This window comes from Salvelinus alpinus, chromosome 26 (assembly GCF_045679555.1).
Source record: "Salvelinus alpinus chromosome 26, SLU_Salpinus.1, whole genome shotgun sequence".
Lineage (NCBI taxonomy): Eukaryota > Metazoa > Chordata > Actinopteri > Salmoniformes > Salmonidae > Salvelinus > Salvelinus alpinus.
The window spans coordinates 47968843-47993704 of NC_092111.1; positions in this window are offsets into that span (position 1 = coordinate 47968843).

Below are 24862 nucleotides of genomic sequence, written 5' to 3' on the forward strand. Positions count from 1 at the left end.
TGTTTAGTAACACTCTCTCAGTTTAGTAATACTCTCTCAGATTAGTAATACTCTCTCAGTTGAGTAATATTCTCTCAGTTTAGTAATATTCTCTCAGTTTAGTAATACTCTCTCGGGTTAGTAATACTCTCTCAGTTGAGTAATATTCTCTCAGTTTAGTAACACTCTCTCAGTTTAGTAATACTCTCTCAGATTAGTAATACTCTCTCAGTTTAGTAATATTCTCTCAGTTTAGTAATATTCTCTCAGCTCTATCAGTTTAGTAATACTCTCTCAGTTTAGTAATATTCTCTCAGTTTAGTAATATTCTCTCAGCTCTCTCAGTTTAGTAATATTCTCTCAGTTTAGTAATATTCTCTCAGTTTAGTAATATTCTCTCAGTTTAGTAATACTCTCTCGGGTTAGTAAAACTCTCTCAGTTTAGTAAAACTCTCTCAGTTTAGTAATACTCTCTCAGTCTTGTAATACTCTCTCAGCTCTCTCAGTTTAGTAATACTCTCTCAGTTTAGTAACACTCTCTCAGTTTAGTAATACTCTCTCAGTCTAGTAACACTCTCTCAGTTTAGTAACACTCTCTCAGTTTAGTGATACTCTCTCAGTTGAGTAATACTCTCTCAGTTTAGTAATACTCTCTCAGTTTAGTAATACTCTCTCAGTTGAGTAATACTCTCTGAGTCTAGTAACACTCTCTCAGTTTAGTAATACTCTCTCAGTTTAGTAATATTCTCTCAGTTTAGTAATATTCTCTCAGCTCTCTCAGTTTAGTAATACTCTCTCAGTTTAGTAATACTCTCTCAGTTGAGTAATATTCTCTCAGTTTAGTAACACTCTCAGTTTAGTAATACTCTCTCAGTTTAGTAATACTCTCTCAGTTTAGTAATAGTCTCTCAGTTTAGTAATACTCTCTCAGTTTAGTAATATTATCTCAGTTTAGTAATATTCTCTCAGTTTAGTAATACTCTCTCGGGTTAGTAATACTCTCTCAGTTTAGTAATATTCTCTCAGTTTAGTAATATTCTCTCAGTTTAGTAATATTCTCTCAGTTTAGTAATACTCTCTCGGGTTAGTAATACTCTCTCAGTTGAGTAATATTCTCTCAGTTTAGTAACACTCTCTCAGTTTAGTAATACTCTCTCAGATTAGTAATACTCTCTCAGTTTAGTAATATTCTCTCAGTTTAGTAATATTCTCTCAGTTTAGTAATACTCTCTCGGGTTAGTAAAACTCTCTCAGTTGAGTAATATTCTCTCAGTTTAGTAACACTCTCTCAGTTTAGTAATACTCTCTCAGATTAGTAATACTCTCTCAGTTTAGTAATATTCTCTCAGTTTAGTAATATTCTCTCAGCTCTATCAGTTTAGTAATACTCTCTCAGTTTAGTAATATTCTCTCAGTTTAGTAATATTCTCTCAGCTCTCTCAGTTTAGTAATACTCTCTCAGTCTTGTAATACTCTCTAGGGTTAGTAATACTCTCTCAGTTGAGTAATATTCTCTCAGTTTAGTAATATTCTCTCAGTTTAATAATATTCTCTCAGTTTAGTAATACTCTCTTGGGTTAGTAATACTCTCTCAGTTTAGTAATATTCTCTCAGTTTAGTAATATTCTCTCAGTTTAGTAATACTCTCTTGGGTTAGTAATAATCTCTCCGTTGAGTAATATTATCTCAGTTTAGTAACACTCTCTCAGTTTAGTAATACTCTCTCAGTTTAGTAATACTCTCTCAGTTTAGTAATACTCTCTCAGTTGAGTAATATTCTCTCAGTTTAGTAACACTCTCTCAGTTTAGTAATACTCTCTCAGTTTAGTAATACTCTCTCAGTTTAGTAATAGTCTCTCAGTTTAGTAATACTCTCTCAGTTTAGTAATACTCTCTCAGTTTAGTAATAGTCTCTCAGTTTAGTAATATTCTCTCAGTTTAGTAATATTCTCTCAGTTTAGTAATACTCTCTTGGGTTAGTAATACTCTCTCAGTTTAGTAATACTCTCTCAGTTGAGTAATATTCTCTCAGTTTAGTAACACTCTCTCAGTTTAGTAATACTCTCTCAGTTTAGTAATACTCTCTCAGTTTAGTAATAGTCTCTCAGTTTAGTAATATTCTCTCAGTTTAGTAATATTCTCTCAGTTTAGTAATACTCTCTTGGGTTAGTAATACTCTCTCAGTTTAGTAATATTCTCTCAGTTTAGTAATATTCTCTCAGTTTAGTAATACTCTCTTGGGTTAGTAATAATCTCTCCGTTGAGTAATATTATCTCAGTTTAGTAACACTCTCTCAGTTTAGTGATACTCTCTCAGTTGAGTAATACTCTCTCAGTTTAGTAATACTCTCTCAGTTTAGTAATACTCTCTCAGTTGAGTAATACTCTCTGAGTCTAGTAACACTCTCTCAGTTTAGTAATACTCTCTCAGTTTAGTAATATTCTCTCAGTTTAGTAATATTCTCTCAGCTCTCTCAGTTTAGTAATACTCTCTCAGTTTAGTAATATTCTCTCAGTTTAGTAATACTCTCTCAGTTTAGTAATATTCTCTCAGTTTAGTAATATTCTCTCAGTTTAGTAATACTCTCTTGGGTTAGTAATAATCTCTCCGTTGAGTAATATTATCTCAGTTTAGTAACACTCTCTCAGTTTAGTGATACTCTCTCAGTTTAGTAACACTCTCTCAGTTTAGTAATACTCTCTCAGGTTAGTAATACTCTCTCAGTTTAGTAATATTCTCTCAGTTTAGTAACACTCTCTCAGTTTAGTAATACTCTCTCAGATTAGTAATACTCTCTCAGTTGAGTAATATTCTCTCAGTTTAGTAATATTCTCTCAGTTTAGTAATACTCTCTCGGGTTAGTAATACTCTCTCAGTTGAGTAATATTCTCTCAGTTTAGTAACACTCTCTCAGTTTAGTAATACTCTCTCAGATTAGTAATACTCTCTCAGTTTAGTAATATTCTCTCAGTTTAGTAATATTCTCTCAGCTCTATCAGTTTAGTAATACTCTCTCAGTTTAGTAATATTCTCTCAGTTTAGTAATATTCTCTCAGCTCTCTCAGTTTAGTAATATTCTCTCAGTTTAGTAATATTCTCTCAGTTTAGTAATATTCTCTCAGTTTAGTAATACTCTCTCGGGTTAGTAAAACTCTCTCAGTTTAGTAAAACTCTCTCAGTTTAGTAATACTCTCTCAGTCTTGTAATACTCTCTAGGGTTAGTAATACTCTCTCAGTTGAGTAATATTCTCTCAGTTTAGTAATATTCTCTCAGTTTAATAATATTCTCTCAGTTTAGTAATACTCTCTTGGGTTAGTAATACTCTCTCAGTTTAGTAATATTCTCTCAGTTTAGTAATATTCTCTCAGTTTAGTAATACTCTCTTGGGTTAGTAATAATCTCTCCGTTGAGTAATATTATCTCAGTTTAGTAACACTCTCTCAGTTTAGTAATACTCTCTCAGTTTAGTAATACTCTCTCAGTTTAGTAATACTCTCTCAGTTGAGTAATATTCTCTCAGTTTAGTAACACTCTCTCAGTTTAGTAATACTCTCTCAGTTTAGTAATACTCTCTCAGTTTAGTAATAGTCTCTCAGTTTAGTAATACTCTCTCAGTTTAGTAATACTCTCTCAGTTTAGTAATAGTCTCTCAGTTTAGTAATATTCTCTCAGTTTAGTAATATTCTCTCAGTTTAGTAATACTCTCTTGGGTTAGTAATACTCTCTCAGTTTAGTAATACTCTCTCAGTTTAGTAATATTCTCTCAGTTTAGTAATACTCTCTCAGTTTAGTAATACTCTCTCAGTTTAGTAATACTCTCTCAGTTTAGTAATAGTCTCTCAGTTTAGTAATATTCTCTCAGTTTAGTAATATTCTCTCAGTTTAGTAATACTCTCTTGGGTTAGTAATACTCTCTCAGTTTAGTAATAACTCTCTCAGTTTAGTAATATTCTCTCAGTTTAGTAATACTCTCTCAGTTTAGTAATATTCTCTCAGTTTAGTAATACTCTCTCAGTTTAGTAATATTCTCTCAGTTTAGTAATATTCTCTCAGTTTAGTAATACTCTCTTGGGTTAGTAATAATCTCTCCGTTGAGTAATATTATCTCAGTTTAGTAACACTCTCTCAGTTTAGTGATACTCTCTCAGTTGAGTAATACTCTCTCAGTTTAGTAATACTCTCTCAGTTTAGTAATACTCTCTCAGTTGAGTAATACTCTCTGAGTCTAGTAACACTCTCTCAGTTTAGTAATACTCTCTCAGTTTAGTAATATTCTCTCAGTTTAGTAATATTCTCTCAGCTCTCTCAGTTTAGTAATACTCTCTCAGTTTAGTAATATTCTCTCAGTTTAGTAATAATCTCTCCGTTGAGTAATATTATCTCAGTTTAGTAACACTCTCTCAGTTTAGTAATACTCTCTCAGATTAGTAATACTCTCTCAGTTTAGTAATATTCTCTCAGTTTAGTAATATTCTCTCAGCTCTATCAGTTTAGTAATACTCTCTCAGTTTAGTAATACTCTCTCAGTTTAGTAATAGTCTCTCAGTTTAGTAATACTCTCTCAGTTTAGTAATATTCTCTCAGTTTAGTAATATTCTCTCAGTTTAGTAATACTCTCTCGGGTTAGTAATACTCTCTCAGTTGAGTAATATTCTCTCAGTTTAGTAACACTCTCTCAGTTTAGTAATACTCTCTCAGATTAGTAATACTCTCTCAGTTGAGTAATATTCTCTCAGTTTAGTAATATTCTCTCAGTTTAGTAATACTCTCTCGGGTTAGTAATACTCTCTCAGTTGAGTAATATTCTCTCAGTTTAGTAACACTCTCTCAGTTTAGTAATACTCTCTCAGATTAGTAATACTCTCTCAGTTTAGTAATATTCTCTCAGTTTAGTAATATTCTCTCAGCTCTATCAGTTTAGTAATACTCTCTCAGTTTAGTAATATTCTCTCAGTTTAGTAATATTCTCTCAGCTCTCTCAGTTTAGTAATATTCTCTCAGTTTAGTAATATTCTCTCAGTTTAGTAATATTCTCTCAGTTTAGTAATACTCTCTCGGGTTAGTAAAACTCTCTCAGTTTAGTAAAACTCTCTCAGTTTAGTAATACTCTCTCAGTCTTGTAATACTCTCTCAGCTCTCTCAGTTTAGTAATACTCTCTCAGTTTAGTAACACTCTCTCAGTTTAGTAATACTCTCTCAGTCTAGTAACACTCTCTCAGTTTAGTAACACTCTCTCAGTTTAGTGATACTCTCTCAGTTGAGTAATACTCTCTCAGTTTAGTAATACTCTCTCAGTTTAGTAATACTCTCTCAGTTGAGTAATACTCTCTGAGTCTAGTAACACTCTCTCAGTTTAGTAATACTCTCTCAGTTTAGTAATATTCTCTCAGTTTAGTAATATTCTCTCAGCTCTCTCAGTTTAGTAATACTCTCTCAGTTTAGTAATACTCTCTCAGTTGAGTAATATTCTCTCAGTTTAGTAACACTCTCAGTTTAGTAATACTCTCTCAGTTTAGTAATACTCTCTCAGTTTAGTAATAGTCTCTCAGTTTAGTAATACTCTCTCAGTTTAGTAATATTATCTCAGTTTAGTAATATTCTCTCAGTTTAGTAATACTCTCTCAGGTTAGTAATACTCTCTCAGTTGAGTAATATTCTCTCAGTTTAGTAATATTCTCTCAGTTTAGTAATATTCTCTCAGTTTAGTAATACTCTCTCGGGTTAGTAATACTCTCTCAGTTGAGTAATATTCTCTCAGTTTAGTAACACTCTCTCAGTTTAGTAATACTCTCTCAGATTAGTAATACTCTCTCAGTTTAGTAATATTCTCTCAGTTTAGTAATATTCTCTCAGTTTAGTAATACTCTCTCGGGTTAGTAAAACTCTCTCAGTTGAGTAATATTCTCTCAGTTTAGTAACACTCTCTCAGTTTAGTAATACTCTCTCAGTTTAGTAATACTCTCTCAGTTTAGTAATATTCTCTCAGTTTAGTAATATTCTCTCAGCTCTATCAGTTTAGTAATACTCTCTCAGTTTAGTAATATCCTCTCAGTTTAGTAATATTCTCTCTCAGTTTAGTAATATTCTCTCAGTTTAGTAATATTCTCTCAGTTTAGTAATATTCTCTCAGCTCTCTCAGTTTAGTAATATTCTCTCAGTTTAGTAATATTCTCTCAGTTTAGTAATATTCTCTCAGTTTAGTAATATTCTCTCGGTTTAGTAATACTCTCTCAGTTTAGTAATATTCTCTCAGTTTAGTAATATTCTCTCAGTTTAGTAATACTCTCTCAGTTTAGTAATATCCTCTCAGTTTAGTAATATTCTCTCAGCTCTCTCAGTTTAGTAATATTCTCTCAGTTTAGTAATATTCTCTCAGTTTAGTAATATTCTCTCAGCTCTCTCAGTTTAGTAATATTCTCTCAGTTTAGTAATACTCTCTCAGTTTAGTAATATTCTCTCAGTTTAGTAATATTCTCTCAGCTCTCTCAGTTTAGTAATATTCTCTCAGTTTAGTAATATTCTCTCAGTTTAGTAATATTCTCTCAGTTTAGTAATACTCTCTCAGTTTAGTAAAACTCTCTCAGTTTAGTAATGCTCTCTCAGTCTAGTAACACTCTCTCAGTTTAGTAACACTCTCTCAGTTTAGTGATACTCTCTCAGTTGAGTAATACTCTCTCAGTTTAGTAATACTCTCTCAGTTTAGTAATACTCTCTCAGTTGAGTAATACTCTCTGAGTCTAGTAACACTCTCTCAGTTTAGTAATACTCTCTCAGTTTAGTAATATTCTCTCAGTTTAGTAATATTCTCTCAGCTCTCTCAGTTTAGTAATACTCTCTCAGTTTAGTAATATTCTCTCAGTTTAGTAATAATCTCTCCGTTGAGTAATATTATCTCAGTTTAGTAACACTCTCTCAGTTTAATAATACTCTCTCAGTTTAGTAATACTCTCTCAGTTTAGTAATACTCTCTCAGTTGAGTAATATTCTCTCAGTTTAGTAACACTCTCTCAGTTTAGTAATACTCTCTCAGTTTAGTAATACTCTCTCAGTTTAGTAATAGTCTCTCAGTTTAGTAATACTCTCTTAGTTTAGTAATATTCTCTCAGTTTAGTAATATTCTCTCAGTTTAGTAATACTCTCTCGGGTTAGTAATACTCTCTCAGTTGAGTAATATTCTCTCAGTTTAGTAATATTCTCTCAGTTTAGTAATATTCTCTCAGTTTAGTAATACTCTCTCGGGTTACTAATACTCTCTCAGTTGAGTAATATTCTCTCAGTTTAGTAACACTCTCTCAGTTTAGTAATACTCTCTCAGATTAGTAAAACTCTCTCAGTTTAGTAATATTCTCTCAGTTTAGTAATATTTCTCTCAGTTTAGTAATACTCTCTCAGTGTTAGTAATACTCTCTCTCAGTTGAGTAATATTCTCTCAGTTTAGTAACACTCTCTCAGTTTAGTAATACTCTCTCAGATTAGTAATACTCTCTCAGTTTAGTAATATTCTCTCAGTTTAGTAATATTCTCTCAGCTCTATCAGTTTAGTAATACTCTCTCAGTTTAGTAATATTCTCTCAGTTTAGTAATATTCTCTCAGCTCTCTCAGTTTAGTAATATTCTCTCAGTTTAGTAATATACTCTCGGGTTAGTAATACTCTCTCAGTTGAGTAATATTCTCTCAGTTTAGTAACACTCTCTCAGTTTAGTAATACTCTCTCAGATTAGTAATACTCTCTCAGTTTAGTAATATTCTATCAGTTTAGTAATATTCTCTCAGCTATATCAGTTTAGTAATACTCTCTCAGTTTAGTAATATTCTCTCAGTTTAGTAATATTCTCTCAGCTCTCTCAGTTTAGTAATATTCTCTCAGTTTAGTAATATTCTCTCAGTTTAGTAATACTCTCTCAGTTGAGTAATATTCTCTCAGTTTAGTAACACTCTCTCAGTTTAGTAATACTCTCTCAGATTAGTAATACTCTCTCAGTTGAGTAATATTCTCTCAGTTTAGTAACACTCTCTCAGTTTAGTAATACTCTCTCAGTTTAGTAATACTCTCTCAGTTTAGTAATAGTCTCTCAGTTTAGTAATATTCTCTCAGTTTAGTAATATTCTCTCAGTTTAGTAATACTCTCTTGGGTTAGTAATACTCTCTCAGTTTAGTAATACTCTCTCAGTTTAGTAATACTCTCTCAGTTGAGTAATATTCTCTCAGTTTAGTAACACTCTCTCAGTTTAGTAATACTCTCTCAGTTTAGTAATACTCTCTCAGTTTAGTAATAGTCTCTCAGTTTAGTAATATTCTCTCAGTTTAGTAATATTCTCTCAGTTTAGTAATACTCTCTTGGGTTAGTAATACTCTCTCAGTTTAGTAATATTCTCTCAGTTTAGTAATATTCTCTCAGTTTAGTAATATTCTCTCAGTTTAGTAATACTCTCTCGGGTTAGTAATACTCTCTCAGTTGAGTAATATTCTCTCAGTTTAGTAACACTCTCTCAGTTTAGTAATACTCTCTCAGATTAGTAATACTCTCTCAGTTTAGTAATATTCTCTCAGTTTAGTAATATTCTCTCAGTTTAGTAATACTCTCTAGGGTTAGTAATACTCTCTCAGTTGAGTAATATTCTCTCAGTTTAGTAACACTCTCTCAGTTTAGTAATACTCTCTCAGATTAGTAATACTCTCTCAGTTTAGTAATATTCTCTGAGCTCTATCAGTTTAGTAATACTCTCTCAGTTTAGTAATATTCTCTCAGTTTAGTAATATTCTCTCAGCTCTCTCAGTTTAGTAATATTCTCTCAGTTGAGTAATATTCTCTCAGTTTAGTAACACTCTCTCAGTTTAGTAATACTCTCTCAGTTTAGTAATACTCTCTCAGTTTAGTAATAGTCTCTCAGTTTAGTAATATTCTCTCAGTTTAGTAATATTCTCTCAGTTTAGTAATACTCTCTTGGGTTAGTAATACTCTCTCAGTTTAGTAATACTCTCTCAGTTTAGTAATACTCTCTCAGTTGAGTAATATTCTCTCAGTTTAGTAACACTCTCTCAGTTTAGTAATACTCTCTCAGTTTAGTAATACTCTCTCAGTTTAGTAATAGTCTCTCAGTTTAGTAATATTCTCACAGTTTAGTAATATTCTCTCAGTTTAGTAATACTCTCTTGGGTTAGTAATACTCTCTCAGTTTAGTAATATTCTCTCAGTTTAGTAATATTCTCTCAGTTTAGTAATATTCTCTCAGTTTAGTAATACTCTCTCGGGTTAGTAATACTCTCTCAGTTGAGTAATATTCTCTCAGTTTAGTAACACTCTCTCAGTTTAGTAATACTCTCTCAGATTAGTAATACTCTCTCAGTTTAGTAATATTCTCTCAGTTTAGTAACACTCTCTCAGTTTAGTAATACTCTCTAGGGTTAGTAATACTCTCTCAGTTGAGTAATATTCTCTCAGTTTAGTAATATTCTCTCAGCTCTATCAGTTTAGTAATACTCTCCCAGTTTAGTAATACTCTCTCAGTTTAGTAATACTCTCTCAGTTGAGTAATATTCTCTCAGTTTAGTAACACTCTCTCAGTTTAGTAATACTCTCTCAGATTAGTAATACTCTCTCAGTTTAGTAATATTCTATCAGTTTAGTAATATTCTCTCAGCTCTATCAGTTTAGTAATACTCTCTCAGTTTAGTAATATTCTCTCAGTTTAGTAATATTCTCTCAGCTCTCTCAGTTTAGTAATATTCTCTCAGTTTAGTAATATTCTCTCAGTTTAGTAATACTCTCTCAGTTGAGTAATGTTCTCTCAGTTTAGTAACACTCTCTCAGTTTAGTAATACTCTCTCAGTTTAGTAATACTCTCTCAGTTTAGTAATAGTCTCTCAGTTTAGTAATATTCTCTCAGTTTAGTAATATTCTCTCAGTTTAGTAATACTCTCTTGGGTTAGTAATACTCTCTCAGTTTAGTAATACTCTCTCAGTTGAGTAATATTCTCTCAGTTTAGTAACACTCTCTCAGTTTAGTAATACTCTCTCAGATTAGTAATACTCTCTCAGTTTAGTAATATTCTATCAGTTTAGTAATATTCTCTCAGCTCTATCAGTTTAGTAATACTCTCTCAGTTTAGTAATATTCTCTCAGTTTAGTAATATTCTCTCAGCTCTCTCAGTTTAGTAATATTCTCTCAGTTGAGTAATATTCTCTCAGTTTAGTAACACTCTCTCAGTTTAGTAATACTCTCTCAGTTTAGTAATACTCTCTCATTTTAGTAATAGTCTCTCAGTTTAGTAATATTCTCTCAGTTTAGTAATATTCTCTCAGTTTAGTAATACTCTCTTGGGTTAGTAATACTCTCTCAGTTTAGTAATACTCTCTCAGTTTAGTAATACTCTCTCAGTTGAGTAATATTCTCTCAGTTTAGTAACACTCTCTCAGTTTAGTAATACTCTCTCAGTTTAGTAATACTCTCTCAGTTTAGTAATAGTCTCTCAGTTTAGTAATATTCTCACAGTTTAGTAATATTCTCTCAGTTTAGTAATACTCTCTTGGGTTAGTAATACTCTCTCAGTTTAGTAATATTCTCTCAGTTTAGTAATATTCTCTCAGTTTAGTAATATTCTCTCAGTTTAGTAATACTCTCTCAGTTTAGTAATACTCTCTCAGTTGAGTAATATTCTCTCAGTTTAGTAACACTCTCTCAGTTTAGTAATACTCTCTCAGATTAGTAATACTCTCTCAGTTTAGTAATATTCTCTCAGTTTAGTAACACTCTCTCAGTTTAGTAATACTCTCTAGGGTTAGTAATACTCTCTCAGTTTAGTAATATTCTCTCAGTTTAGTAATATTCTCTCAGCTCTATCAGTTTAGTAATACTCTCTCAGTTTAGTAATACTCTCTCGGGTTAGTAATACTCTCTCAGTTGAGTAATATTCTCTCAGTTTAGTAACACTCTCTCAGTTTAGTAATACTCTCTCAGATTAGTAATACTCTCTCAGTTTAGTAATATTCTCTCAGTTTAGTAATATTCTCTCAGCTCTATCAGTTTAGTAATACTCTCTCAGTTTAGTAATATTCTCTCAGTTTAGTAATATTCTCTCAGCTCAGTTTAGTAATATTCTCTCAGTTTAGTAATATTCTCTCAGTTTAGTAATACTCTCTCAGTTGAGTAATGTTCTCTCAGTTTAGTAATACTCTCTCAGTTTAGTAATACTCTCTCAGTTTAGTAATACTCTCTCAGTTTAGTAATAGTCTCTCAGTTTAGTAATATTCTCTCAGTTTAGTAATATTCTCTCAGTTTAGTAATACTCTCTTGGGTTAGTAATACTCTCTCAGTTTAGTAATACTCTCTCAGTTGAGTAATATTCTCTCAGTTTAGTAACACTCTCTCAGTTTAGTAATACTCTCTCAGTTTAGTAATACTCTCTCAGTTTAGTAATAGTCTCTCAGTTTAGTAATATTCTCTCAGTTTAGTAATATTCTCTCAGTTTAGTAATACTCTCTTGGGTTAGTAATACTCTCTCAGTTTAGTAATATTCTCTCAGTTTAGTAATATTCTCTCAGTTTAGTAATACTCTCTTGGGTTAGTAATAATCTCTCCGTTGAGTAATATTATCTCAGTTTAGTAACACTCTCTCAGTTTAGTAATACTCTCTCAGTTTAGTAATACTCTCTCAGTTTAGTAATACTCTCTCAGTTGAGTAATATTCTCGCAGTTTAGTAACACTCTCTCAGTTTAGTAATACTCTCTCAGTTTAGTAATAGTCTCTCAGTTTAGTAATACTCTCTCAGTTTAGTAATATTCTCTCAGTTTAGTAATACTCTTTCGGGTTAGTAATACTCTCTCAGTTGAGTAATATTCTCTCAGTTTAGTAACACTCTCTCAGTTTAGTAATACTCTCTCAGATTAGTAATACTCTCTCAGTTGAGTAATATTCTCTCAGTTTAGTAATATTCTCTCAGTTTAGTAATACTCTCTCGGGTTAGTAATACTCTCTCAGTTGAGTAATATTCTCTCAGTTTAGTAACACTCTCTCAGTTTAGTAATACTCTCTCAGTTTAGTAATATTCTCTCAGTTTAGTAATATTCTCTCAGTTTAGTAATACTCTCTCGGGTTAGTAATACTCTCTCAGTTGAGTAATATTCTCTCAGTTTAGTAACACTCTCTCAGTTTAGTAATACTCTCTCAGATTAGTAATATTCTCTCAGTAATACTCTCTCAGTTTAGTAATATTCTCTCAGTTTAGTAATATTCTCTCAGTTTAGTAATACTCTCTAGGGTTAGTAATACTCTCTCAGTTGAGTAATATTCTCTCAGTTTAGTAATATTCTCTCAGTTTAATAATATTCTCTCAGTTTAGTAATACTCTCTTGGGTTAGTAATACTCTCTCAGTTTAGTAATATTCTCTCAGTTTAGTAATAGTCTCTCAGTTTAGTAATACTCTCTTGGGTTAGTAATAATCTCTCCGTTGAGTAATATTATCTCAGTTTAGTAACACTCTCTCAGTTTAGTAATACTCTCTCAGTTTAGTAATACTCTCTCAGTTTAGTAATACTCTCTCAGTTGAGTAATATTCTCTCAGTTTAGTAACACTCTCTCAGTTTAGTAATACTCTCTCAGTTTAGTAATACTCTCTCAGTTTAGTAATAGTCTCTCAGTTTAGTAATACTCTCTCAGTTTAGTAATACTCTCTCAGTTTAGTAATAGTCTCTCAGTTTAGTAATATTCTCTCAGTTTAGTAATATTCTCTCAGTTTAGTAATACTCTCTTGGGTTAGTAATACTCTCTCAGTTTAGTAATACTCTCTCAGTTGAGTAATATTCTCTCAGTTTAGTAACACTCTCTCAGTTTAGTAATACTCTCTCAGTTTAGTAATACTCTCTCAGTTTAGTAATAGTCTCTCAGTTTAGTAATATTCTCTCAGTTTAGTAATATTCTCTCAGTTTAGTAATACTCTCTTGGGTTAGTAATACTCTCTCAGTTTAGTAATATTCTCTCAGTTTAGTAATATTCTCTCAGTTTAGTAATACTCTCTTGGGTTAGTAATAATCTCTCCGTTGAGTAATATTATCTCAGTTTAGTAACACTCTCTCAGTTTAGTGATACTCTCTCAGTTGAGTAATACTCTCTCAGTTTAGTAATACTCTCTCAGTTTAGTAATACTCTCTCAGTTGAGTAATACTCTCTGCAGTCTAGTAACACTCTCTCAGTTTAGTAATACTCTCTCAGTTTAGTAATATTCTCTCAGTTTAGTAATATTCTCTCAGCTCTCTCAGTTTAGTAATACTCTCTCAGTTTAGTAATATTCTCTTCTCTCAGTTTAGTAATATTCTCTCAGTTTAGTAATATTCTCTCAGTTTAGTAATACTCTCTCGGGTTAGTAATAATCTCTCCGTTGAGTAATATTATCTCAGTTTAGTAACACTCTCTCAGTTTAGTGATACTCTCTCAGTTGAGTAATACTCTCTCAGTTTAGTAATACTCTCTCAGTTTAGTAATACTCTCTCAGTTTAGTAATACTCTCTGAGTCTAGTAATACTCTCTCAGTTTAGTAATACTCTCTCAGTTTAGTAATACTCTCTCAGTTTAGTAATACTCTCTCAGTTTAGTAATATTCTCTCAGTTTAGTAATATTCTCTCAGTTTAGTAATACTCTCTCGGGTTAGTAATACTCTCTCAGTTTAGTAATACTCTCTCAGTTTAGTAATATTCTCTCAGTTTAGTAATACTCTCTTGGGTTAGTAATAATCTCTCCGTTGAGTAATATTATCTCAGTTTAGTAACACTCTCTCAGTTTAGTAATACTCTCTCAGTTTAGTAATACTCTCTCAGTTTAGTAATACTCTCTCAGTTTAGTAATATTCTCTCAGTTTAGTAATACTCTCTCAGTTTAGTAATACTCTCTCAGTTTAGTAATACTCTCTCAGTTTAGTAATATTCTCTCAGTTTAGTAATATTCTCTCAGTTTAGTAATACTCTCTCGGGTTAGTAATACTCTCTCAGTTGAGTAATATTCTCTCAGTTTAGTAACACTCTCTCAGTTTAGTAATACTCTCTCAGATTAGTAATACTCTCTCAGTTGAGTAATATTCTCTCAGTTTAGTAATATTCTCTCAGTTTAGTAATACTCTCTCGGGTTAGTAATACTCTCTCAGTTGAGTAATATTCTCTCAGTTTAGTAACACTCTCTCAGTTTAGTAATACTCTCTCAGTTTAGTAATATTCTCTCAGTTTAGTAATATTCTCTCAGTTTAGTAATACTCTCTTGGGTTAGTAATACTCTCTCAGTTTAGTAATACTCTCTCAGTTGAGTAATATTCTCTCAGTTTAGTAACACTCTCTCAGTTTAGTAATACTCTCTCAGTTTAGTAATACTCTCTCAGTTTAGTAATAGTCTCTCAGTTTAGTAATACTCTCTCAGTTTAGTAATATTCTCTCAGTTTAGTAATACTCTCTTGGGTTAGTAATACTCTCTCAGTTTAGTAATATTCTCTCAGTTTAGTAATATTCTCTCAGTTTAGTAATACTCTCTTGGGTTAGTAATAATCTCTCCGTTGAGTAATATTATCTCAGTTTAGTAACACTCTCTCAGTTTAGTGATACTCTCTCAGTTGAGTAATACTCTCTCAGTTTAGTAATACTCTCTCAGTTTAGTAATACTCTCTCAGTTGAGTAATACTCTCTGAGTCTAGTAACACTCTCTCAGTTTAGTAATACTCTCTCAGTTTAGTAATATTCTCTCAGTTTAGTAATATTCTCTCAGCTCTCTCAGTTTAGTAATATTCTCTCAGTTTAGTAATACTCTCTCAGTTTAGTAATATTCTCTCAGTTTAGTAATATTCTCTCAGTTTAGTAATACTCTCTTGGGTTAGTAATAATCTCTCCGTTGAGTAATATTATCTCAGTTTAGTAACACTCTCTCAGTTTAGTGATACTCTCTCAGTTGAGTAATACTCTCTCAGTTTAGTAATACTCTCTCAGTTTAGTAATACTCTCTCAGTTGAGTAATACTCTCTGAGTCTAGTAATACTCTCTCAGATTAGTAATACTCTCTCAGTTTAGTAATATTCTCTCAGTTTAGTAATATTCTCTCAGCTCTATCAGTTTAGTAATACTCTCTCAGTTTAGTAATACTCTCTCAGTTTAGTAATAGTCTCTCAGTTTAGTAATACTCTCTCAGTTTAGTAATATTCTCTCAGTTTAGTAATATTCTCTCAGTTTAGTAATACTCTCTCGGGTTAGTAATACTCTCTCAGTTGAGTAATATTCTCTCAGTTTAGTAACACTCTCTCAGTTTAGTAATACTCTCTCAGATTAGTAATACTCTCTCAGTTGAGTAATATTCTCTCAGTTTAGTAATATTCTCTCAGTTTAGTAATACTCTCTCGGGTTAGTAATACTCTCTCAGTTGAGTAATATTCTCTCAGTTTAGTAACACTCTCTCAGTTTAGTAATACTCTCTCAGATTAGTAATACTCTCTCAGTTTAGTAATATTCTCTCAGTTTAGTAATATTCTCTCAGCTCTATCAGTTTAGTAATACTCTCTCAGTTTAGTAATATTCTCTCAGTTTAGTAATACTCTCTCAGTTTAGTAATACTCTCTCAGTTTAGTAATATTCTCTCAGTTTAGTAATATTCTCTCAGTTTAGTAATACTCTCTCGGGTTAGTAAAACTCTCTCAGTTTAGTAAAACTCTCTCAGTTTAGTAATACTCTCTCAGTCTTGTAATACTCTCTAGGGTTAGTAATACTCTCTCAGTTGAGTAATATTCTCTCAGTTTAGTAATATTCTCTCAGTTTAATAATATTCTCTCAGTTTAGTAATACTCTCTTGGGTTAGTAATACTCTCTCAGTTTAGTAATATTCTCTCAGTTTAGTAATATTCTCTCAGTTTAGTAATACTCTCTTGGGTTAGTAATAATCTCTCCGTTGAGTAATATTATCTCAGTTTAGTAACACTCTCTCAGTTTAGTAATACTCTCTCAGTTTAGTAATACTCTCTCAGTTTAGTAATACTCTCTCAGTTGAGTAATATTCTCTCAGTTTAGTAACACTCTCTCAGTTTAGTAATACTCTCTCAGTTTAGTAATACTCTCTCAGTTTAGTAATAGTCTCTCAGTTTAGTAATACTCTCTCAGTTTAGTAATACTCTCTCAGTTTAGTAATAGTCTCTCAGTTTAGTAATATTCTCTCAGTTTAGTAATATTCTCTCAGTTTAGTAATACTCTCTTGGGTTAGTAATACTCTCTCAGTTTAGTAATACTCTCTCAGTTGAGTAATATTCTCTCAGTTTAGTAACACTCTCTCAGTTTAGTAATACTCTCTCAGTTTAGTAATACTCTCTCAGTTTAGTAATAGTCTCTCAGTTTAGTAATACTCTCTCAGTTTAGTAATATTCTCTCAGTTTAGTAATATTCTCTCAGTTTAGTAATACTCTCTTGGGTTAGTAATACTCTCTCAGTTTAGTAATATTCTCTCAGTTTAGTAATATTCTCTCAGTTTAGTAATACTCTCTTGGGTTAGTAATAATCTCTCCGTTGAGTAATATTATCTCAGTTTAGTAACACTCTCTCAGTTTAGTGATACTCTCTCAGTTGAGTAATACTCTCTCAGTTTAGTAATACTCTCTCAGTTTAGTAATACTCTCTCAGTTGAGTAATACTCTCTGAGTCTAGTAACACTCTCTCAGTTTAGTAATACTCTCTCAGTTTAGTAATATTCTCTCAGTTTAGTAATATTCTCTCAGCTCTCTCAGTTTAGTAATACTCTCTCAGTTTAGTAATATTCTCTCAGTTTAGTAATACTCTCTCAGTTTAGTAATATTCTCTCAGTTTAGTAATATTCTCTCAGTTTAGTAATACTCTCTTGGGTTAGTAATAATCTCTCCGTTGAGTAATATTATCTCAGTTTAGTAACACTCTCTCAGTTTAGTGATACTCTCTCAGTTTAGTAATACTCTCTCAGTTTAGTAATACTCTCTCAGTTTAGTAATATTCTCTCAGTTTAGTAATATTCTCTCAGTTTAGTAACACTCTCTCAGTTTAGTAATACTCTCTCAGATTAGTAATACTCTCTCAGTTGAGTAATATTCTCTCAGTTTAGTAATATTCTCTCAGTTTAGTAATACTCTCTCGGGTTAGTAATACTCTCTCAGTTGAGTAATATTCTCTCAGTTTAGTAACACTCTCTCAGTTTAGTAATACTCTCTCAGATTAGTAATACTCTCTCAGTTTAGTAATATTCTCTCAGTTTAGTAATATTCTCTCAGCTCTATCAGTTTAGTAATACTCTCTCAGTTTAGTAATATTCTCTCAGTTTAGTAATATTCTCTCAGCTCTCTCAGTTTAGTAATATTCTCTCAGTTTAGTAATATTCTCTCAGTTTAGTAATATTCTCTCAGTTTAGTAATACTCTCTCGGGTTAGTAAAACTCTCTCAGTTTAGTAAAACTCTCTCAGTTTAGTAATACTCTCTCAGTCTTGTAATACTCTCTAGGGTTAGTAATACTCTCTCAGTTGAGTAATATTCTCTCAGTTTAGTAATATTCTCTCAGTTTAATAATATTCTCTCAGTTTAGTAATACTCTCTTGGGTTAGTAATACTCTCTCAGTTTAGTAATATTCTCTCAGTTTAGTAATATTCTCTCAGTTTAGTAATACTCTCTTGGGTTAGTAATAATCTCTCCGTTGAGTAATATTATCTCAGTTTAGTAACACTCTCTCAGTTTAGTAATACTCTCTCAGTTTAGTAATACTCTCTCAGTTTAGTAATACTCTCTCAGTTGAGTAATATTCTCTCAGTTTAGTAACACTCTCTCAGTTTAGTAATACTCTCTCAGTTTAGTAATACTCTCTCAGTTTAGTAATAGTCTCTCAGTTTAGTAATACTCTCTCAGTTTAGTAATACTCTCTCAGTTTAGTAATAGTCTCTCAGTTTAGTAATATTCTCTCAGTTTAGTAATATTCTCTCAGTTTAGTAATACTCTCTTGGGTTAGTAATACTCTCTCAGTTTAGTAATACTCTCTCAGTTGAGTAATATTCTCTCAGTTTAGTAACACTCTCTCAGTTTAGTAATACTCTCTCAGTTTAGTAATACTCTCTCAGTTTAGTAATAGTCTCTCAGTTTAGTAATACTCTCTCAGTTTAGTAATACTCTCTCAGTTTAGTAATACTCTCTTGGGTTAGTAATACTCTCTCAGTTTAGTAATACTCTCTCAGTTTAGTAATACTCTCTCAGTTTAGTAATACTCTCTCAGTTTAGTAATATTCTCTCAGTTTAGTAATACTCTCTCAGTTTAGTAATATTCTCTCAGTTTAGTAATATTCTCTCAGTTTAGTAATACTCTCTTGGGTTAGTAATAATCTCTCCGTTGAGTAATATTATCTCAGTTTAGTAACACTCTCTCAGTTTAGTGATACTCTCTCAGTTGAGTAATACTCTCTCAGTTTAGTAATACTCTCTCAGTTTAGTAATACTCTCTCAGTTGAGTAATACTCTCTGAGTCTAGTAACACTCTCTCAGTTTAGTAATACTCTCTCAGTTTAGTAATATTCTCTCAGTTTAGTAATATTCTCTCAGCTCTCTCAGTTTAGTAATACTCTCTCAGTTTAGTAATATTCTCTCAGTTTAGTAATAATCTCTCCGTTGAGTAATATTATCTCAGTTTAGTAACACTCTCTCAGTTTAGTAATACTCTCTCAGATTAGTAATACTCTCTCAGTTTAGTAATATTCTCTCAGTTTAGTAATATTCTCTCAGCTCTATCAGTTTAGTAATACTCTCTCAGTTTAGTAATACTCTCTCAGTTTAGTAATAGTCTCTCAGTTTAGTAATACTCTCTCAGTTTAGTAATATTCTCTCAGTTTAGTAATATTCTCTCAGTTTAGTAATACTCTCTCGGGTTAGTAATACTCTCTCAGTTGAGTAATATTCTCTCAGTTTAGTAACACTCTCTCAGTTTAGTAATACTCTCTCAGATTAGTAATACTCTCTCAGTTGAGTAATATTCTCTCAGTTTAGTAATATTCTCTCAGTTTAGTAATACTCTCTCGGGTTAGTAATACTCTCTCAGTTGAGTAATATTCTCTCAGTTTAGTAACACTCTCTCAGTTTAGTAATACTCTCTCAGATTAGTAATACTCTCTCAGTTTAGTAATATTCTCTCAGTTTAGTAATATTCTCTCAGCTCTATCAGTTTAGTAATACTCTCTCAGTTTAGTAATATTCTCTCAGTTTAGTAATATTCTCTCAGCTCTCTCAGTTTAGTAATATTCTCTCAGTTTAGTAATATTCTCTCAGTTTAGTAATATTCTCTCAGTTTAGTAATACTCTCTCGGGTTAGTAAAACTCTCTCAGTTTAGTAAAACTCTCTCAGTTTAGTAATACTCTCTCAGTCTTGTAATACTCTCTCAGCTCTCTCAGTTTAGTAATACTCTCTCAGTTTAGTAACACTCTCTCAGTTTAGTAATACTCTCTCAGTCTAGTAACACTCTCTCAGTTTAGTAACACTCTCTCAGTTTAGTGATACTCTCTCAGTTGAGTAATACTCTCTCAGTTTAGTAATACTCTCTCAGTTTAGTAATACTCTCTCAGTTGAGTAATACTCTCTGAGTCTAGTAACACTCTCTCAGTTTAGTAATACTCTCTCAGTTTAGTAATATTCTCTCAGTTTAGTAATATTCTCTCAGCTCTCTCAGTTTAGTAATACTCTCTCAGTTTAGTAATACTCTCTCAGTTGAGTAATATTCTCTCAGTTTAGTAACACTCTCAGTTTAGTAATACTCTCTCAGTTTAGTAATACTCTCTCAGTTTAGTAATAGTCTCTCAGTTTAGTAATACTCTCTCAGTTTAGTAATATTATCTCAGTTTAGTAATATTCTCTCAGTTTAGTAATACTCTCTCGGGTTAGTAATACTCTCTCAGTTGAGTAATATTCTCTCAGTTTAGTTATATTCTCTCAGTTTAGTAATATTCTCTCAGTTTAGTAATACTCTCTCGGGTTAGTAATACTCTCTCAGTTGAGTAATATTCTCTCAGTTTAGTAACACTCTCTCAGTTTAGTAATACTCTCTCAGATTAGTAATACTCTCTCAGTTTAGTAATATTCTCTCAGTTTAGTAATATTCTCTCAGTTTAGTAATACTCTCTCGGGTTAGTAAAACTCTCTCAGTTGAGTAATATTCTCTCAGTTTAGTAACACTCTCTCAGTTTAGTAATACTCTCTCAGTTTAGTAATACTCTCTCAGTTTAGTAATATTCTCTCAGTTTAGTAATATTCTCTCAGCTCTATCAGTTTAGTAATACTCTCTCAGTTTAGTAATATCCTCTCAGTTTAGTAATATTCTCTCAGCTCTCTCAGTTTAGTAATATTCTCTCAGTTTAGTAATATTCTCTCAGTTTAGTAATACTCTCTCAGTTTAGTAATACTCTCTCAGTTTAGTAATATTCTCTCAGTTTAGTAATATTCTCTCAGTTTAGTAATATTCTCTTAGCTCTCTCAGTTTAGTAATATTCTCTCAGTTTAGTAATATTCTCTCAGTTTAGTAATACTCTCTCAGTTTAGTAATATCCTCTCAGTTTAGTAATATTCTCTCAGTTTAGTAATATTCTCTCAGTTTAGTAATATTCTCTCAGTTTAGTAATATTCTCTCAGCTCTCTCAGTTTAGTAATATTCTCTCAGTTTAGTAATATTCTCTCAGTTTAGTAATATTCTCTCAGTTTAGTAATATTCTCTCAGCTCTCTCAGTTTAGTAATACTCTCTCAGTTTAGTAATATTCTCTCAGTTTAGTAATACTCTCTCAGTTTAGTAATACTCTCTCAGTCTCTCAGTTTAGTAATGCTCTCTCAGTTTAGTAATGCTCTCTCAGTTTAGTAATACTCTCTCAGTTTAGTGATACTCTCTCAGTTGAGTAATACTCTCTCAGTTTAGTAATACTCTCTCAGTTTAGTAATACTCTCTCAGTTGAGTAATACTCTCTGAGTCTAGTAACACTCTCTCAGTTTAGTAATACTCTCTCAGTTTAGTAATATTCTCTCAGTTTAGTAATATTCTCTCAGCTCTCTCAGTTTAGTAATACTCTCTCAGTTTAGTAATACTCTCTCAGTTTAGTAATACTCTCTCAGTTGAGTAATATTATCTCAGTTTAGTAACACTCTCTCAGTTTAATAATACTCTCTCAGTTTAGTAATACTCTCTCAGTTTAGTAATACTCTCTCAGTTTAGTAATACTCTCTCAGTTTAGTAATACTCTCTCAGTTTAGTAATATTCTCTCAGTTTAGTAATACTCTCTTAGTTTAGTAATATTCTCTCAGTTTAGTAATATTCTCTCAGTTTAGTAATACTCTCTCGGGTTAGTAATACTCTCTCAGTTGAGTAATATTCTCTCAGTTTAGTAATATTCTCTCAGTTTAGTAATACTCTCTCAGTTTAGTAATATTCTCTCAGTTTAGTAATATTCTCTCAGCTCTATCAGTTTAGTAATACTCTCTCAGTTTAGTAATATTCTCTCAGTTTAGTAATACTCTCTCAGTTTAGTAATATTCTCTCAGTTTAGTAATATTCTCTCAGTTTAGTAATATTCTCTCAGCTCTCTCAGTTTAGTAATATTCTCTCAGTTTAGTAATATTCTCTCAGTTTAGTAATATTCTCTCAGTTTAGTAATATTCTCTCAGCTCTCTCAGTTTAGTAATATTCTCTCAGTTTAGTAATATTCTCTCAGTTTAGTAATATTCTCTCAGTTTAGTAATACTCTCTCAGTTTAGTAACACTCTCTCAGTTTAGTAATGCTCTCTCAGTCTAGTAACACTCTCTCAGTTTAGTAACACTCTCTCAGTTTAGTGATACTCTCTCAGTTGAGTAATACTCTCTCAGTTTAGTAATACTCTCTCAGTTTAGTAATACTCTCTCAGTTGAGTAATACTCTCTGAGTCTAGTAATATTCTCTCAGTTTAGTAATATTCTCTCAGCTCTCTCAGTTTAGTAATATTCTCTCAGTTTAGTAATATTCTCTCAGTTTAGTAATATTCTCTCAGTTTAGTAATATTCTCTCAGCTCTCTCAGTTTAGTAATATTCTCTCAGTTTAGTAATACTCTCTCAGTTTAGTAATATTCTCTCAGTTTAGTAATACTCTCTCAGTTTAGTAACACTCTCTCAGTTTAGTAATGCTCTCTCAGTCTAGTAACACTCTCTCAGTTTAGTAACACTCTCTCAGTTTAGTGATACTCTCTCAGTTGAGTAATACTCTCTCAGTTTAGTAATACTCTCTCAGTTTAGTAATACTCTCTCAGTTGAGTAATACTCTCTGAGTCTAGTAACACTCTCTCAGTTTAGTAATACTCTCTCAGTTTAGTAATATTCTCTCAGTTTAGTAATATTCTCTCAGCTCTCTCAGTTTAGTAATACTCTCTCAGTTTAGTAATATTCTCTCAGTTTAGTAATAATCTCTCCGTTGAGTAATATTATCTCAGTTTAGTAACACTCTCTCAGTTTAATAATACTCTCTCAGTTTAGTAATACTCTCTCAGTTTAGTAATACTCTCTCAGTTTAGTAATATTCTCTCAGTTTAGTAACACTCTCTCAGTTTAGTAATACTCTCTCAGTTTAGTAATACTCTCTCAGTTTAGTAATAGTCTCTCAGTTTAGTAATACTCTCTTAGTTTAGTAATATTCTCTCAGTTTAGTAATATTCTCTCAGTTTAGTAATACTCTCTCGGGTTAGTAATACTCTCTCAGTTGAGTAATATTCTCTCAGTTTAGTAATATTCTCTCAGTTTAGTAATATTCTCTCAGTTTAGTAATACTCTCTCGGGTTACTAATACTCTCTCAGTTGAGTAATATTCTCTCAGTTTAGTAACACTCTCTCAGTTTAGTAATACTCTCTCAGATTAGTAAAACTCTCTCAGTTTAGTAATATTCTCTCAGTTTAGTAATATTTTCTCAGTTTAGTAATACTCTCTCGTGTTAGTAATACTCTCTCAGTTGAGTAATATTCTCTCAGTTTAGTAACACTCTCTCAGTTTAGTAATACTCTCTCAGATTAGTAATACTCTCTCAGTTTAGTAATATTCTCTCAGTTTAGTAATATTCTCTCAGCTCTATCAGTTTAGTAATACTCTCTCAGTTTAGTAATATTCTCTCAGTTTAGTAATATTCTCTCAGCTCTCTCAGTTTAGTAATATTCTCTCAGTTTAGTAATATACTCTCGGGTTAGTAATACTCTCTCAGTTGAGTAATATTCTCTCAGTTTAGTAACACTCTCTCAGTTTAGTAATACTCTCTCAGATTAGTAATACTCTCTCAGTTTAGTAATATTCTATCAGTTTAGTAATATTCTCTCAGCTATATCAGTTTAGTAATACTCTCTCAGTTTAGTAATATTCTCTCAGTTTAGTAATATTCTCTCAGCTCTCTCAGTTTAGTAATATTCTCTCAGTTTAGTAATATTCTCTCAGTTTAGTAATACTCTCTCAGTTGAGTAATATTCTCTCAGTTTAGTAACACTCTCTCAGTTTAGTAATACTCTCTCAGATTAGTAATACTCTCTCAGTTGAGTAATATTCTCTCAGTTTAGTAACACTCTCTCAGTTTAGTAATACTCTCTCAGTTTAGTAATACTCTCTCAGTTTAGTAATAGTCTCTCAGTTTAGTAATACTCTCTCAGTTTAGTAATATTCTCTCAGTTTAGTAATACTCTCTTGGGTTAGTAATACTCTCTCAGTTTAGTAATACTCTCTCAGTTTAGTAATACTCTCTCAGTTGAGTAATATTCTCTCAGTTTAGTAACACTCTCTCAGTTTAGTAATACTCTCTCAGTTTAGTAATACTCTCTCAGTTTAGTAATAGTCTCTCAGTTTAGTAATATTCTCTCAGTTTAGTAATATTCTCTCAGTTTAGTAATACTCTCTTGGGTTAGTAATACTCTCTCAGTTTAGTAATATTCTCTCAGTTTAGTAATATTCTCTCAGTTTAGTAATATTCTCTCAGTTTAGTAATACTCTCTCGGGTTAGTAATACTCTCTCAGTTGAGTAATATTCTCTCAGTTTAGTAACACTCTCTCAGTTTAGTAATACTCTCTCAGTTTAGTAATACTCTCTCAGTTTAGTAATATTCTCTCAGTTTAGTAATATTCTCTCAGTTTAGTAATACTCTCTAGGGTTAGTAATACTCTCTCAGTTGAGTAATATTCTCTCAGTTTAGTAACACTCTCTCAGTTTAGTAATACTCTCTCAGATTAGTAATACTCTCTCAGTGTAGTAATATTCTCTCAGTTTAGTAATATTCTCTCAGCTCTATCAGTTTAGTAATACTCTCTGTAGTTTAGTAATATTCTCTCAGTTTAGTAATACTCTCTCAGTTTAGTAATATTCTCTCAGTTTAGTAATATTCTCTCAGTTTAGTAATATTCTCTCAGTTTAGTAATACTCTCTCGGGTTAGTAAAACTCTCTCAGTTTAGTAATACTCTCTCAGTTTAGTAACACTCTCTCAGTTTAGTAATGCTCTCTCAGTCTAGTAACACTCTCTCAGTTTAGTAACACTCTCTCAGTTTAGTGATACTCTCTCAGTTGAGTAATACTCTCTCAGTTTAGTAATACTCTCTCAGTTTAGTAATACTCTCTCAGTTGAGTAATACTCTCTGAGTCTAGTAACACTCTCTCAGTTTAGTAATACTCTCTCAGTTTAGTAACACTCTCTCAGTTTAGTAATACTCTCTCAGTCTCTAGTAATACTCTCTCAGTTTAGTAATATTCTCTCAGTTTAGTAATAATCTCTCCGTTGAGTAATATTATCTCAGTTTAGTAACACTCTCTCAGTTTAGTAATACTCTCTCAGTTTAGTAATACTCTCTCAGTTGAGTAATACTCTCTCAGTTGAGTAATATTCTCTCAGTTT